We start from the raw sequence: 9,900 nt of genomic DNA on the forward strand, positions 1-9,900 counted from the left end.
CCAAATGGGGTCCCGACCCACAGGTTGAGAACCACTGCCTTAACGCTAAATAAAATTTACAGATATTCTTTACTCCTGATAAGATGATGAACAAAATGCAGCAATCAACTGTTCTGGGTGAGAAAGAAAATTCTTATTTTGTGGTTATCTTATTTCATAAATATTTTTTTCTTCCATTCAGTCATGTCCAATTCTTGGAGACTGTCTGGAGAAGTCCCTGCAGTTTTTTTGGCTAGGTTTGCCATTGCCTTCCTTCCTAGGCCAAGGTCACTCAGCTACCTTTGTGCCTAAGACAGGACTAGAACTCATAGTCTCTTGAGATTTTTTTATATGGAATATCTTTTCTACATTTTTAAAAGGTTACTTGCTTAAACAAGCTTCATAGTTATGTACGGAACCATCTCTGGGTTGCTTATATTCTACTTAATTTCTACAGTTAATGCCACAGATCGGTTCTTACGAGTCTTAGTAGACAGCTGAACAGAGAGATGGAATGCAATCAGATTTCCCCAAGTGAGCGATTTAGTAATTGCATCATATCCTGTGGGATCATGTGTTCTCCCATATTGCTTAAACTGACTTTACAGGTTTGGGAACCAAAACTGTCTGTTGCTGAGTCAATGCATGATACACAAAGGATTAGTTGGAATACAAGATGATAGTAGGTGTGACAGAGACACCAGGCATTCAATTAATTTGAAATTATTTTCTCTGCTGCATAGTCATAGTGGCAGAGCTTCTATGCGGTTTGTTTTGGTGTCTCAGAGTACTTGGATTAAGCAAATAAATGGGGTGAAATCAACACATTCAGTTTCTCAAGTTAAGCAAATAACACAGAACAGTGATATAACTGGTACTCAAATCTCTGGATTGAGTTCAGGTTATCTCAGTGTTTTGAGCCCCTAGTGCTGCACTATGGCTCAAATAGTATAAGCTAATGGCAAGTGCCCTGAGAAGCAATGAGCCTTCTGAAGTCAACATAAAGGAAACACTAGTTATTATAAGATATGGATTAAGAAGCAGGCAAAAATGTCATGGATAAAAATAACAAGTTTATTTCCAAATTTGCTCGGGTTAATTGGCTTAAAATACTCTTTCCTTTTGGGGGGGAGAAAAAAATACTGTCAAGGCAAAACAGAATTTCAGGGGAAGATGGTGCATTGAAGAAGTTTCAGCAAAAAATTGATGTTTGCGGTCATTTATAAGTAGTTTATTACTAGACCAGCTGCTACGATCCTCTCTGGATAAGAGAGATGTCAGATCACCCAACCTGTGTTTCCTTATTATTGATCTTCACAAAGAGAGTACAAAAAGAAAGGGGAAAATTGGGAGATGGGGAAATTCTGCAAATGGCATGGTTCAAAGGACACTTAAGTTTGTGCAATTCCCTTGCTAACCACTCTTGGAAATTGCTTATTAACTGCTTCAAGGAAGTTGGATGTCTTCAAAGTGGCAAGGCAGTAAAAATCAGTAACATAAGAAAATGAAGATTTATTTTTATAAAGTTAAAGAATTTAACAACAGAATGTTTTGGCTACAGAAAGGGTTGGAATATTATATTTTGAATATGAAGACTTCAAAATTATTTTTAAAGAGAAATGCATGTTTGTGGGAAATAATTTATTATGACATTTAGGGATATCTTTGAGCAACTCCACCAGGAATTGCACTGAGACTTTGAATCAATTATGTCAGCTATTTTGTGCCTTTTTGGCTGTCTCCAGATGTTATAGAACATGATATTTATTTTATTTTAAATATTTAAAAACCTCACCTTTTATCATTTTTATATAGTAACTCAAGACATTGAATATACCTTATACTCTTTCTATCGCTTTTCACCAAAACAACCCTCGTGAGATAAGTTGGCTTGAGAGAGAGAAACTAGCTCAAAGTCACCCATCCTGAGATTTTGCAACAACTAGTATATCTAGATATGCAACAAGCTCCACTTGAGAACAATATGAGTGACACTCCAAATAAATATGTGTCAATGCTGCTAACATTGGGTGTTATTGCTTTGACAACAGATGGAAATGCATTCATTTCTCTCTTTTGCTTTTAGAGCTGATTGATGCTGGGAGAGGGAATGTGGATGAGAGTCCAGTTAATCATAACAATTTCAAGTCGTGGGAATTCAAGGTTACTGAGCCCAGAGCTAATAACGATTTGGCTGGCGGAATGTGATTTATGAGTGTTAGTTGGAGGAGGGAATTGTGCTTTGCTACTTTGTGCCAAGGGGAGGGGAATTCAGTTTTTGGCTTCAATTATGCTTCTTGAATAAAAGATTCTTTAAGGTAAACAATGCCTCAAACTTCTTTTGAAGAGTTTCATCTGTCGGAATCATGACACTCCACTTGAGAACAATAAATAACAATAAACTCCAAATAAAAATGTGCCATAAGATGTAAAGAGAAAATTGTGAGAAGTTTTAAAAATTATGAAGGAAAAATATTGACAATCTTAGGGCACAACTGGAATAATAATTCTCTTTTTTTTGCTGGATTTACAAGAGACTGCTTAAAAGTACCGTATTGAAGAACTTTGTAGTAAGTTCTGTGGTCAACAACTATTGATCAGTGTCAAAATGGGACATGCTGTCATTTTGGGTAGTTCTGTTTGTATGTGCTGATGATTGGAAAAATGTGATATACTGGATTAGCTTATATAGTGTTTAAACCATTAACTTTATAGCCATTTTATGTATCCTAATTTTTTAGCATTTAAACACTTTGTATCTAATATGTGGATTTTTTTTTTGAAGGAAAACTATTTTTTTGTTATGTTAAATTCTAGTTGTTTGTTTATATTAGGATCCTGGAAATACTTTATTTTGTTAATAGTTTAGAATTGAGATATGGAATGTTTATTTGAAAGGACATATTGTTAGTTTAGGCAAGTTATCTCTGGAATTGTTGACATTTGGAATGGGAAAAATATTGTATATTGGAATGTGTCTTAAAAAAAATAAATGGACTTTTTGTAATATTAAACTTTAGGCTTTGTTTATTGACACTAGATCAGATTGACTATGTGCTCTGTAGCCAAAGATGGAGAAGCTCTATACAGTCAGTAAAAACAAGACCAGGAGCTGACTGGCTCAGATCATGAGCTTCTCATTGCAAAATTTAGGCTTAAATTGAAGAAAGTAGGGAAAAGAACTAGGCCACTCAGATATGAACTAAATCATATTCCTGATGAATATTCAGTAGAGGTGACAAATAGATTTAAGGAATTAGAGCAGATAGACAGAGTGCCTGAAGAACTATGGACAGAGGTTTGCAACATTGTACAAGAAGTAGCAACTAAAAAGATCCCAAAGAAAAAGAAATGCAAGAAAGCAAGCTGTCTGAGGAAGCTTTGCAAATAGCTGAGGAAAGAAGGGGAAACAAAAGGCAAAGGAGAAAGATACACCCAATTGAATGCAGAATTCCAGAGAATAGCTAGAAGAGATAAGAATACCTTCTTAAATGAACAGTGCAAAGAAATAGAAGAAAACAACAGAACAGGGAGGACCAGAGATCTTTTCAAGAAAATTAGAGATATGAAAGGAACGTTTCATGCAAAGATGGGCATGATAAAGGACCATAATGGCAGGGACCTAACAGAGGCAGAAGAGATTAAGAAGAGGTGGCAAAACTACACAGAAGAACTATACAAGAACGATCTTAACGTCCCAGATAAGCACGATGGGGTGGTCACTGACCTCGAGCCAGACATCCTAGAATGTGAAGTGAAATGGGCCCTAGGAAATCTGAGCAACAACAAAGCTAGTGGAGGTGACAGCATTCCAGCTGAGCTATTCAAAATCTTAAAAGACGATGCAGTAAAAGTGCTACACTCAATTTGCCAGCAAATTTTGAAAACTCAACAGTGGCCACAGGATTGGAAAAGGTCAGTTTACATTCCAATTCCAAAGAAAGGCAATGCCAAAGAATGTTCAAACTATTGCACCATTGCACTCATTTCACATGCTAGTAAAGTTATGCTTAAAATCCTACAAGCTAGAGCTTCCGCCGGGGAGCGACGTTGATGGCGGCTACCTTGTAGCCGTCCTCCTGGGACGGCGTTAGATCCGCAGTGTGCAGCGAAAATCAGCTGGCCCGCGGCTCGGAAATCCCCTTCCCGGGCGAAGGGAAGGGGCAGAGATTGCAAGAATAGAGGTAGAACCTCTTAGCCCCCTCTGGATTTTTCTTTTGAGGGGACAGAAAGAGCGTTCCCTCGGAGTTCCTGCTTTCTCCACCTCCCAGCTGTTTTTGCCTCTTCGGAGACAAAAGGAAACGCCGCTACCAGCTCCGCGCTTAAAGTGTTCTGGTGAGTAATTTTTAAAGTGGACAGAGCAGTTTAAAGGATTTTTTTTTAGTTTAGTATTTTATTTTAAATTTTTCTTTTTAGTTGACTCTGATTCTTTTGTCTCTTTTTTGCTGGTACGGAAAGTGAAAGTAAGATGGCGTTTTGAAAGTACTTTGTTCTTTGTTCTTTTGTTCTTTATTTTTTTTTCCCTGGAAAGACAATATGGACTTAAATGAATATATTTACTGCTTCTAATTTTCTCCTTTATCTTTTGATTGTGTTTTGGATACTTTTCTTGGCTTTTTTTAAACTTTAAGAATTTTAGTATTTTTTTTTCCTTTTTTTTTGTCTCCTCTTTCCTTTTAAGAGGAAAGAGAGAGAGAAGTACACTTTGAAAAATGGCTTCAAAGAGGCAACCGGCCTCTATACTTTCTAAGGTGGTTTCCTCTCCTACAACTTTAACTGTACAACAACAACTTAAACCTACACCATCAGTATTGCTTCCACCCTCTCCTCCTTTGCCAGGTTCATCTGCACAAGAGATTAAAGATATAATGGGAAATGCTGTATCCCAAATTAGAGATGAAATGAAGCAACTTCTTGAACAGAGTAAATCTGAAAGCAGAGAGGAAATGAAAGACCTTCTTAAACAGATTAAACAGATTAAATCTGAAACTAAGGAGGAGATGAGAGACCTCCTTAAGCAGAATAAAACTGAAAGTAAAGAGGAGATGAAGCAGCTGTTAGAAGATAATAACACCATCTTGAGACAAGACATAGTAACAGCTTTGTCAGGCCTGGCTTCAGTGGTCGTGAAATTGGATTCCAGAGTGGAGGAGGTCGCTGATAAAGTTGATTTTATTGAAGATAAATTTCAGGATATGGAAAGAAAGGTGGAAACCTCACAAGAGGATATTCTCATGTCCCAGTACAGGGAAATGGAGTATGCCTTGAGAATCAGGGGCTTGAAAGAAGATTTGAATCAAGACCTGACACAGATGGTGCTTAATGATCTAGCTCTTGTTTTGAATATGGATAAAGATGAATTATGCAGAGAAGTGGAAAAAGTCTACAGAGTCAATTCTTGGATTGCGAAACAAAAGAATTTGCCAAGAGATGTGGTGATCTATTTTTCTAAGAGGTCTCTGCGTAATGAAATCTTACAAGCTTATTACAATAAGAGATTTCAGATTGCCGCCCAAGATGTCATTATTTTAAAGGAAATTCCATCCAAAATTTTAAGAAACAGGAAAGACTTTGTTTTTTTAGCTAATGAACTCAAAGCAAGATCGATGTCATTCAGATGGGAGATTCCTATGGGTATTGTTTTGAGCCATGCGGGGATGCGTTATAGGCTTAACACGGTTGCCAAAGCTAAGGAGTTTTATAATACGGTCCTGGGAGCAGGCTCATCTTTACCTATGATTCAGAAATCTTTGGGTGGCAAAGAGGTGGAACAGCAATCTGGAGGGCTAGGTCTGATTCCTGCTGGGAAGTCACAAGTGGAATGGCAACGTCAAACAGAGGTTAAAGAGCAAAGGATGACCCGTGCAGCACATAGACGTAAAGAGAAGGAACAACAGAAGAAAGAAGTTAAAGAATTTACTTATGAAAGTGCTTCATTGCCGGTGGGAAGAGCAAGACCCAAGAGTTCTGCAACACATTCATCAATGGCAGACCTTCAGGCAGTCTTCTCCAGGCTCCTGGTCAAGGGAGATGGCAAAGTTCCTGACCTGGAATGTTAACGGCCTTAACTCCCCTCAGAAAAGAAAGAAAATCTTTCACTACTTAAAACAACATAACAATGATATTATCTGCCTGCAAGAAACTCATATTTTACTTAAAGATCAAAAATATTTAGTCAATGGTCGTTTGGGCTCACACTTTGTATCTCCTGCCCCTGGGAAAAAAGGGGGAGTGGTTATTTATGTTAAGCAAAATTTACCAGTTTGTCTGGTAGAATCAGATCCCCAAGGAAGATATGTAATGGTTGAACTTGGTTTATATGGTAAGAAAATACTTCTTGTGGGACTGTATGCACCAAACCAGCAACAAGAACAATTTTATAAACTGTTACATCAGAAAATAACTTCGCTGGACTATAGATCCGTTATATTAATGGGGGACTGGAATGGTGTTTTGGATACACAAAGGGACAAAAAAGGCTCTTCTACCCTTTTTAAACAGGCTAAATTACCTAAAGCTTTTTTTGATCTGAAAGAGGACTGGGAATTGAGAGACTACTGGCGTGTACGTAATCAAGAGGAGAGAGACTTTACCTTTTTTTCAGATAGACATCAATCTCTTTCAAGAATTGATTTTTTTTTTATTACAACTGACTTATATAATAGGGTAAAGAACGTAAAAAATTTTCCTAGGACATTGACGGATCATAGTCCGGTTTGGATGGAGTTGATTCATGAAAAAGAGGAGAGGAGATCCTGGAGGGTGAATGAGAACTTATTTAGACAAGAAAAGAATGTTCAAAAGTTAAAGGACTGTTTAAAAGGATTATTTTGTTTTGAATATGCATAAGGGGACATCAACATCAATGGTATGGGATGCAGGTAAAGCTTTTATGCGTGGAATTCTGATAAAAATGAACAACGTTCATAGACAAAAGCAGATTCAGAAGCGTAAGGAATTGGAAGAGGAGATTAAATTAAAAGAAAAGTTTTTGATTCTAAATCCTTCAGATGAAAAGATTAAGGAATCTATAAAGCTTTTAAGAGCACAATTTAATATGCTGATGGCTGACCAATCTGCAACTAATCTTTTGTTTATGAAACAAAATACATTTTGTAATGCCAATAAACCAGGGAGATGGTTGGCTTATCAATTAAGAAAGAAACAGAGACAGAGAATAATAGATAAAATAAATTATAATGGTAAATTAGTGTATCAGAAAGAACTGATTAAGAAATCTTTTTTAGACTACTATCAAAAATTATATAAGACTACTAATGTACAAATTTCAGACATAAATATTTAAGTGAGGCTAACTTTCCTAAATTGACAGAAGATCAGAAGCAAGAAATTAATGGTCCAATTACCAATGAGGAGATTGTGACGGTTATTAAGCAATTAAAATTAGGTAAAGCGCCAAGTACGGATGGCTTGACATCTATTTATTATAAAACTTTAGTTGAAGAGGTGACTCAATCTTTAGCTGAGCTTTTTAATAATATATTGCAGGGTGCAGAGATCCCTCCATCATGGCGCAGTGCTTTTATATCCTTGATTCCAAAAGAGGATCAAGATCTTACTTTACCAAGGAATTATAGACCTATATCTCTTTTAAATGTAGATTATAAGATTTTTGCAAAAATTTTAGCTAATAGGCTTATGAAGGTTGTGCATCAGCTTATACATAAGGATCAATCGGGTTTTATAATTGGCAGGTACATGAAAAATAATGCTAGACAAATTATTAACATATTAGAATATTTAGATAAGAACAACCAAGTCCCTGCAGAGCTGATATTTTTAGATGCTGAAAAAGCTTTTGATCAATTAAATTGGCATTTTATGTTAAGAGCAATTCAGGAGATGAATTTTGGAGGGAAAATATTACAAGCTTTTACTGCTATATATCAAAAGCAAACGGCACAACTTATTGTTAATGGGGGTTTGTCAGAGGTTTTTATAATAGAAAAAGGTACTAGACAGGGATGTCCTCTGTCACCTTTGCTGTTTGTTTTAACATTGGAAATTTTGTTGATTAAAATCCGAGAATCGCAGGTAATAAGAGGAATAGAAGTTAATAAAAAAGAGTACAAGTTAAGAGCTTTTGCAGATGACTTGGTGGTTACTTTAATCTCAACCTACCTATTCTGTAGTTAACTTATTACAGCTGATTCGTCAATATGGACTAGTTTCGGGCTTTAAAATTAATAATAATAAGACTAAAATATTAGCTAAAATATGACTATTCAGGACAAACAGATTTTGGCTGAGTTGACTGGTTTTGAAATTGTTGATAAGACAAAATGTTTGGGGGTCACCATATCTGTTTCTAATGCAAAATTGTTTAAGAATAATTATGAAAGGCTGTGGGCCAGTGTACAGAAGGACTTGAGGAATTGGGAAAAGTTACAGTTATCTCTCATGGGACGAATTGCAGTGATTAAAATGAATGTCCTGCCCAAATTTCTCTTTTTGTTTCAAATGTTACCTATTTTAAAGAACGAGGTTAATTTGAATGAATGGCAGAAAGGTATTAACAAATGTATTTGGGCAGGGAAAAAACCAAGGGTAAAGTTTAAAATTATGCAGGACTTCCGTGAGAGAGGTGGACTCAAGGTACCGAATTTGAAATTATATTATGATGCAGTGGTTTTTACGTTAATAAGTGATTGGGTAAACTTAACAAATTCAGAGATACTCCATCTGGAGGGATGGGATTTACTCTTTGGTTGGCATGCCTATTTAATATTTAATAAAAAAGTGGATCGGGCTTTTAAATCTCATATTTTAAGGATTTCTCTACTTAGAGTCTGGAGGAAATATTATAAAAGTGATTTTAAAATACCATTATGGGCCATACCTTGGCATGCGATAGAGGGGATAAAGAGAGGTGTTAAAATGGATACGGTGTCTTATACACAATTACTTAGATGGGATGGTCTAAATTGGCAGTTAAAATCTTTGGAAGATTTGTTACATGAAAATATTACCTATTCTTGGTTTCAATATAGACAACTATTAGATAGATGGAAGATGGATCGTAATTTAGGTCTGCTTAGAGAAGATCAAAATCTTTTCAAGCAAGTAAAGGATCAAAGACAAACTCATATTAAAAGAATTTATGGGGTGCTAGTGGAACTGGATTCAGAATCAGAATTAATTAAAGATTGTATGATCAAATGGGCGCAGAATTTTGGTGAACCAGTTCTACTGGATACCTGGGAAACTATCTGGGTGAGAAATGTTAAGTTTACACAAGCCCAGAATTTAAGGGAGAATTTTTATAAAATGTTTTATAGATGGCACCTTGATCCACAAAAGATGTCTCTCATGTATCCTGACTTACAGCCTAAATGTTGGAGATGTGGCTGTTTGGATGCCACTTATTATCATATTTGGTGGTCGTGTAAAAATATAAAAGCTTTTTGGATTAAGATATGGTGGAACATTCAGAGAATTTTTAGAAAGAGGGTAAAATTTACTCCACAATTGTTTTTGCTTGGTATTGTTACTGATTGTGATGCTAAGGAGGTTATATTGATGTTGAATTTGATTACAGCCGCAAGGCTGCTAGTAGGTCAATATTGGAAGAAGGAATCTTTGCCTACTTTGCAAGAGTGGTTTTTTAAAGTATCTTATTTGGCGGAAATGGCAAAGATTTCGGCTTTCTTAAAAGAGCAAACGCAAGAGAAATTTTTTGCTGTATGGGAAAAATGGATAAATTTTATACAATTTAAATTGGATATGAAAAAATACCATTCAGCTTTTTTATAACTTGTATAAAAATTCTACTTTTTTTTTCTTTTCTTTGTTTTTTTTTTAAATATTTTTTCTTTTTAAGGTTTATAATTCTTTATTCATATATATTTTGTTCTTAATTATCTTATAATTTTGTTAACTTCTTTTAATTAAGCCTATATT

The sequence above is a fragment of the Crotalus tigris genome, unplaced genomic scaffold, assembly GCF_016545835.1.
Source record: "Crotalus tigris isolate CLP2741 ecotype Arizona unplaced genomic scaffold, ASM1654583v1 scf7180000017551.9496454, whole genome shotgun sequence".
Classification (NCBI taxonomy): Eukaryota; Metazoa; Chordata; class Lepidosauria; order Squamata; family Viperidae; genus Crotalus; species Crotalus tigris.